At 43.2% G+C, this 8,733-nt stretch overlaps 1 pseudogene; it reads right to left on the reverse strand.

The window, feature by feature from the left end:
* Positions 1–283: 283 nt before the first annotated feature.
* Positions 284–7,101, reverse strand: LOC115045900 (uncharacterized; annotated as a pseudogene).
* Between the last annotated feature and the right edge of the window lie 1,632 nt (positions 7,102–8,733).

Raw genomic sequence — 8,733 nt, forward strand, 5'->3', positions numbered from 1 at the left:
AATTCAGCAGTATTGTCTCAGATTTAATTGGTGCCCCACATGTTTTGGACCAGGTCCAGGGCAAAATGAACATATTGGTTGATACTATATTGCTTCACTTTTTTTGCATGAAACTAAAGCTGCAGAAAAAAAAGAAAGATTCACAGAAATGGAGCAACAGATAAAAAGGCAATGAGTTGGAAAAGAACTGATTTGCAGCTCGAAAGTGAGTGAGCACAATGTCAGGAAAGGTCAACAGGTACCTGGGGAGTCATCATACTTCTCGATGGCAGGAGACAGAGGTTCATGGCGAGCAGTTGGTTTTGGCTGAGGCTGGTGGTGGAGGTGCAGCAGGTTCCAGTGTAATAGGGTTTCGGGTGTCATCAAATATCTGCTGGATCTGGGCAGTGAAGAGCTGGAGCTCCTCTCCCTCGGATGTTCGGAAAGAATCCTGTTGTTCCCTCCCAAGCAGCCTCGTAAGAGCTTGTTCATGACCCTGTAGTCGTCTGCCAACAATGACAATCTGGCATAGGAATGGGCGTGAACCATGGAACTAAATACTGGCAGTAACAGGAGTGGAGATTATTGGTGGGAAACAGAACAAAGGAACTTGACAAAAGTGGTGAACCATGGCAGGAATAAACACAAGTTGCAAAATTAAGACAGGAAGTCCAGGAATATAAACACAGAGATCTGACACGTGCAGCAGCATTCTGAAACAACAGAAGGCCTTTCAGAGATTTGTTTGGACATCCAGATAGTAATGAGTTAAAATAGTCCAGCCTAGAAGTTACAAATGCATAGACTAGTTTTTCTGCATCATCCTGAGAGAAGGTGTTTCTGATTTTTCTAATGTTTCTCAGGTGGAAGAAAGCTGTCCTATTGACTTGTTTTATGTGAGGGACAAAGGACCTTTCCTGGTCAAAGGTTACTCCAAGGTTTCTTACAGTGGAGCTGGAAGCCAAAGTAAAGCCATCCAGACTAATTTGATGACCAAATACTGAGCCCTGTGGAACTCCATAAATGATTACAGTGCATGAGGAGGAGCTGTTGTTAACATGAACAAACTGATGTCTATCTGATAAGTAGATTTGAACCACTTCGGTGCAGTTCCTTTAACCCTTGTGTTCATATTGTTGTTACTCAGCCAGCGTTTGTGGGTCTGATGGACCCGTTGCATTTTGTGGCTTTTAATGCCTCACAATCAAACACTTTTATGTTAAAATACTGAACAGATGTTTACCTTATCCCAATTACAAGCAGTATAAACTATATATATGGTTAATATTTGCCCTTTACCTTTGTTAGGTCACATTTATAACTTATTATTTAAAATATAAGAAAGAAAATCAATTAAAATCAAGATGTGAGTGGAAACAAATTTACAAGTGAAGTAAGGTTTTCAAAACTACTGACTTTTATTTCTTTGAACTTGGAATTTAACCCATTCAGGTGCACAACACAAGCTGAACACATGAACACAGAGTAAACATATCAGTCAAGACAACACATCAGCCCCATTGAACACATGGCCTTTAGCCACTAGCCTATACAACACATGAGGGGCAGAGCTTTACTGTGTGTGTGTTGCAGATATACTTGTTGCACTTGATGCATGTATATCGTGTTTTCCTGTCCATCTTGGGTCCGCACACTTGGCACCGCTTCTTCTTGTTGCTGGTGTTCACAACCTAGAATAATGAAAAGATCAGGAATTTTACGAACACCTCTCTCTCTCTCTCTCTCTCTCTCTCCCTCTCTCACAAGACATGAGTGCCAGACATGTACTGCAACAGCATCACACACTTACTTCAGGCTCTGCAGATTGTGGTTCTGTCGGTTGGGTGGACAGGGCACCAGCATTCTCCTCCTGAATCCTCCTCACCATGGCTGCAGAGGCTGGGGTTCTGGGGATATGTTTTCTTCTCTCAATTTGTGGTCTCACCAATGCCTTTCCCAGATCCTCAAGAAAGAGCCGTCTTTTCTGGAGCTTCACTCGTTTCCACTCTGGGTTCAGTGCCATCCAAATGACAAAGGCATTGTACGCTGAGATGTCCAACATGTCAAAGAATATCACCAGTGGCCAGCGTAGAGTCCTCTGTTTGCAGCTGTAGGCCGTCACCAGCTTGTCCATGTTGTCTACCCCTCCTTTTGTGGCATTATAATCCATGATGATCTCTGGTTTGTGATGTTCCTGGTCACAGATTCTTCCATCCCCGTGCAGTGTACTCATGAGTACCACATTCTTGCCTTTCTTTGGCACATAGGATACCAGGGATGTGTCAGCCGTGTATGCAAACTTGGAAGACTTGACAGGCCTGTTCTTTGAAGTCAGCAGTTGAGGTGGGAGCTCTGACCTGTTTTTCCTCCATCAGGTTTCCCTGTGTAGACTTGTAAGTTCCAAGCATATGAGGAAGTGGCATCACAGGCAGCCCAGATCTTTATACCATACTTACTTTAGATGGTATATACTGCCGAAAGGGGCAGCGACCCCTAAATGGCATCAGCTGTTCATCAATGGTGACATTTGACCCAGGGTTGTACAGCAGGGGGAGGCGGCGCACACCCCTTTGTCCCACACTGTCCTGATGGCAGCTAGTTTGTCTCTCTGCCGTCGAGCTGGTCTGTCATCTCGGTTGTCAAAGCGGATAATCCTGGAAATGATGTGAAAGTTTTCCAGAGACATTGTTGCACGGAAAATTTCTCTGCCAGTTTCTGCATCCCACAGGGATTCTGCGGATTCCCCTTTAGACCTGAAAACTCCAGCAAGGATGAGAACTCCAAAGTAAGCATGTAATTGGGTTTGGTCCATTTCCTTCCACCTCTCTCCAAAAACACGTCTTTCTTCTAAATTAGTGCAGTCAAGAAAAATTTCCTGGATGGAATCTGGGATGAAAAGCTCAAAAGAAGACTTGATGTCCTGAATGTGAGTAACTGCCATCCGTGTTGGCCCTGGTTGCATCCTTATCACATTGGCAGCCTTCCGGGGTGGCTCTTTTCTTGGGCGAGGAGACCATTCAATTTCAGAATTTTTTGACATCCATATTTCCTCACTTGCTCCATGCTGACTGGCTTGTTCTGGGCCTGGGGCTGGCTGCTGACTGCTTGGTCCTGGGGCTGGCTGCTGACGGCCTGGTCCTGTGGCTCATCTTTGCTTTGGAACTAGCTGATGCTCAATCTCATCATCTTCTTCAGAGTCACTTTCAGACTCTGAATTTTCAGAAATGTGATCCTCAAATTCTGAAACCTCTTCTTCTGAATCATCTCCCTCTACATCATCATCAAAAACTTCTCTCTCTTCCAAAATCAATTCCAGGGCCCTCTGTGCAGAGTGTGTGTGTGTGTGTGTGTGTGTGTGTGTGTGTGTGTGTGTGTGTGTGTGTGTGTGTGCATGTGTGGGTGTGTGGTACACAAAACATCAATTTCCACACTTCTATTAGCCCCGGGTCCAGTGGACCTGGACATCTTTTATGTAATAGAAATGTGTAGGGGGGATGTATGGTGTGTGTTCATTAAATATGTATTCTGATATATGTTCTTCACAGAAAATGAGCCAAAGCCAGTGAGTCTCAGTTTGAAAAATTTATTCATTGTATCATTTTTCTTTTAATAAAAAATGAAAACAGGTCCCACAGACCCGAACACCACACAAGGGTTAATTCCAATTTCATGTTCCACTCTCTGTAGTAAAATATTATGATCTATGGTATTGAATGCAACACTGAGATCTAAGAGAAGTATGGAGGCTGATCCGTTGTCTGAAGCAGTTAGAATATCATTGGAGACTTTAACTAGCGCTGTTTCTGTGCTGTGATGAGCTCTAAATCCTGACTGAAACTCTTCAAGCAAACTGTTCCCATCCAGGTGTTTGTGTAATTGTTTTGCTCCGGCTTACTCAATGATTTCAGAAATGAATGGAAGGTTCGATATGGGTCTATAGTTTGCCAAAACATCTGGATCAAGATTAGGCTTTTTAAGCTGGGGTTTGATGACTGCATTTTTAACACTTTGGAGTACATAAACCAAATATAGTCAAATTAATAAAAAAACTACCCAGAGGTCAGCAGTCTTTTTAGCGTGTTGAGTTTTTAATTATGTGCTCATTGTATATAACAGATAACATGTTTGACATTAGACAACAGTATGAGCAATACTAAAATTGCACAACTGCTCACCCACAAATGAAAGTAATTCAAAGTGGGCTAAGCATGAGTACACACATGGAAACAATTATGCCTATCTAAGTCATCTTTCATGGAGTGTTAATCATGCAGACATCTTAATTTTCTTTATCAGCGTGACTGGCCCCACTAAACATTAGACGTCTGATGGACATGCAGATCATGTCTATTGCACATAGGGTTACCTCCCTCAGAGGCAACCCTTAGCTGTCCTCCATTCAGGAAACAGTTGAGGCAGTTCTGTTTCAGTTCTGCGGTGTATCACTTCCCAGAATCCTTCCAGTTGGTCCTGGCAGCTCATCTGGGTGGAGTATGCCCACAACTCTCTCCCAGTTGCATCCACAGGCATGTCACCCTTCCAATGTGTGTACGGCTACCAACCCCCACTCTTTCCTGATGTTGAGGGGGAGGTCTCTGTCCCATCAGCCCAAGCTCTGGTTCACTGTTGTCGCCGCACCTGGAAGAGAGCCCGGGCAACTCTGCTGCACACCAATGCAGGATATCAAAGAGCTGCTGACTGTCATCATACCCCAGCTCCTCCCTATTGTGTGGTACAAAAGGTGTGGCTCTCCACCCGTGACTTACCTGTTCGGGGGGAGTACCATAAACTGGGTCCCAGATTTGTCGGCCCATTCCCAATCTTGAGGCTCATCAGCCCAACTGCTGTTCGTCTTCGTCTCCCTCGCACTATGAGGTTTCAGGTATCCAGGGTGAAACCTGTCAGGACCAGCCGTCTGGGTCCCAGTGCATGACCGGATTGTTTTTTGACGTTGGATTCTTCTGCGTGTTTTGTCTGCCTGATCCCGCCAGCTTTTTTGTTTATGACCCACTGCCTCCATTTGGATTAAAGCTCTTGCCTTACTGGACTCTGTACCTCTGCCTTGCTTCCCCTTTTGTGCCTGCATTCACCTTCACCACCCCTGACAGTTATGCAGTATGACAGAACTGCAACTGAGGACTTCATTAAAGCACATGCTGCAGAACGTTTAAAGCATGCACCACAAAGAAGTGGAGGGTGGTGGGGGTACAGTCACTCAGGACTGATTTTTGATTTTATTGAGTGATTTTCAGTTGGCTTCTTTTTTATGTTGTTGCATTGATACTTTACAAAGCAAAGAATCCATACTTCTATTCAAAATAAAAACAGGGGTGGCTGCATTACTTTCTAATGATACAGTTGTTTTATATAATATTTGCATCCACAGCCAAGTCATAACATGGCTGGTATCACATGCGATTGGTCATGCGATTGGTCAAATGCTACACTTCCACAATAGACAGGTGAGAGAAATGCAGAATGGCAGTGAAGCACTACTTTCCATCTGTAGATAGAACTACAGCAAGAGTAGATATGCTATGTTGATTTGAAATAGATAATTCTGTGGAGGTTGCTAATGACTAACATGGAGCAGTGACCCAAAAAATCTGCTCTTTACATATTTGTCCCCAGCGAAGCAGTCTAAAATCTGAGCTCAAACCTCCGTAAATCATTTCCCAGGTGTTAAGGGTTTTTGTGAAGATGCAGGCACTTGATAGAAATTATCCGCCATTATATTTATTTGCTGATGAAATATGCATCATTGAAATTTCATGAGTGAACATGAAAGAAGACTAAAGGAGGATGATAAATGAATGAGGAGTGCGTGGAGGAGGAAGGTCCATGAGATGAGATGCAGCTCTTGTCATACTCTTGCCAGCTCTTGCCAGGTCTAAGTAACAGTGAGTGGAGGAGATTTTGAGAAACAGAACATGGAGAATGTGCTTTGATGTGTACTGTATTACAGCAGCTCATTGAGAAATGGACACGCGGTAGGTGAATGTAAATGGTTTGATTAGGTATTAAAGGTCTTATAAACAATGGCTCTGATTAGCATGAGATGACACTGAATAAGTAAGGAGACACTTCATTGGGAGAATAGATTTACATGAAAATAAAGTATGTGCACTTCATGGACAGAATTGTGTCACAGATGCAGGGTAATTAAACACAAAAAAAACGTTAGAGCTGATGTTAAGGGTGACTCTCTTGTCTATGTCATGTGTTGCACATCAGAGGTGTATTTCTCTCCAGCCATAACTGGCCCACTCCTCTGCTCTCATGAATTTCGAACTTATCACAATTTATGATCCTTGATCAGCAGGTTGACGCTTCTTTTGGAACCATCAAGTGAAAAGGAGTATTATCTTCTGTGATGATCTGTCGGAAATGGCTTTTCTCCTGACTTTGTGTATTTGTATCATCTGCTTTTCCCCCTCCTGCCGTGTTCAAATTTTTATTTCACACTCTTTAGCTGTGAACTGTGTCTCAGAATCATGGCTAGCATGAATAAGTGCAGTGAAAATACAAATAAGCACTGAAAATGTATTCCAAAATAAATGTGTGTGTGTGTGTTTGTTGCTTATGTGCATATCATGCATGAGTGGTATTTGACACTCAGGTCAGAGTGGGCCTTGCAAACAAAGGCATCACATTTGCAGCATCTCAGGCTTGCTTTGTTGTCTCTAAGGGGCACAGAGCTCATAGCACTTCCTTTTCAGACCCATGTAGGTTTGGAGGTCTACCAGGCCCAGTTCTCTCCAAACACACGCCACATCTCCAGTATATTTCCCTCAGTGGATTTTGGAAGCTGGACTTGATGTCATCCACACGAGATGTTATATATCATGTTGGCCCTGGCGTCATCTTGATGATATCTTCCACCCTTGCTCTACTTCCTCTGTCCTGGGGGGATGAAGACCAGAGCAAGTCTCCACACTTGGACTGGAATATGTATTCAGGTGCCTGTTCTTCAGGGGCTTCTCCCTCTTCATCTGTTGACTTGTCAGTCTCCTCCAAGTCTGCATCAAAATCAGTGTTGCCTTCCACTTCTGAGACATCCTCCTCTGTCTCAGGTTCAACTTCAGTGCCCCCTTCATCTGACTGTCTGACTGATAACTGCATGGTAAGTCACCTATTCATTGTGCTCAGAGCAAAAGGAGTGCAAGGCAAACATCAAGCTATATTTTGGCGATCTGTGTGAAGATATAATATGTTGATTAGTCTGGAATTTGTGGTTCACGTGGGAGAATTGGTGCATCAGAGTGAGAGAGGTGTACTGACAAGACATGTTCACTCTGTTCAACATGAAATGTGTGGGGTGTGTGTGTTGGGGTGGTGTGTATGGGGATGTTTTCTCATTTGATGGAAGAATATAATCCATATACCCATTCATTTCCTACGGCGGTCACTTTTGACCGGGAACACCACAGGTGTAACAAGGCTGATTAAAACACTCAAATTGAATCAAAGTGGTGATCATCACTTTTATATGTTAAAGTGCACATTGTGGAGGATATCATGAGGCTTTGAAGCAATCTAATGTAAAACGCAATATTTATGAGTGTTTTAAATCGTAAATTGGTCAGATTTGACCTGAACACAACAGGAAGGTTAAGAATCTCACATTCCTGTACTCATTAAGCAAAGGCGCCAGTGACATTCTGTCAAGTGAAGATTGCTTCATTTCATGGGGCTTTTGCTCAGATGAAAATGACAGCATGAAGGAAAAAGTACTTTCTCCACATTATATAACTCTTTCTTGTTATGGTTACAATAAAATACTAAACGATTAAATATATCACTGACAATGGAACTTAAAGTCCTTTCAGGGGAAGAATCAAAGTCAGAATCAGAAATAGTTTTATTGCCACACATGTGTGAACATACTAGGAATTTGACTAGTGTTTTTTGGACAAGGGAAAGACATAAAGAAAAAATAAAAAGAAAATCCGTCCATCCGACTTCTACCCTAACCCTCTGTTTCCGGGGCTCCTAGAGCCAATCACAGCTCACATTGGGGGAGGAGTGGGATACACCCTGGACAGGTCACCAGTCCATCACAAGGCCAACACAGAGAGACAGACAGAGACCAACAACCACTCACACTCACACTCAGACCTACAGACACCTTAGAGTCACCAGTTAACCCAAACATGATGTCTTTGGATGGTGGGAGGAAACCAGAGTACCCAGAGGAAACCCACATAGACATGTGGAGAACATGCAAACTCCACACAGGCCAGGCCAGGAACCAAACCCACAACCAGGGTTCTAAACTAACACCCACCAACCCACCAAATGCAGGTTAAAATTCATTTTGGCGGGTGTTGATAAAAACTTACTAGCCAGTTTGGCCAGTGATGCATGAGGCAATTGTGTCGGTCAGATATACTGTACCATGTGTTGTTCTAGATCATTTGTACCCCTGGCAGTAATTCCTTCATTTCCAATAAATACTGTGCTGTAATGCTACGTAATGACGTTTAATACACCCATTGGCTGTGCGAATGCAGGTATTTCCCACGACACTCTAGAGTGCAACCAGTACGAGAAACGAACAGAGATAGATAGTGTGAGGGAGATAGATAAAACAGTGGAGCTAAAGTTGAATGTTAAACGTAATTTAACATCTAAAGTAAAACTAAACTAAATGTGGCGGTGGTGGAACCCGGGACAGTCGAAGTTGGGAGAGAAGAGAACGAATCGAGGGGATACAGATATCAGTGACAGAGCGTAGGAAACAAAAAAAAAACT

The sequence above is a fragment of the Echeneis naucrates genome, chromosome 7 (assembly GCF_900963305.1).
Source record: "Echeneis naucrates chromosome 7, fEcheNa1.1, whole genome shotgun sequence".
Taxonomy (NCBI): Eukaryota; Metazoa; Chordata; class Actinopteri; order Carangiformes; family Echeneidae; genus Echeneis; species Echeneis naucrates.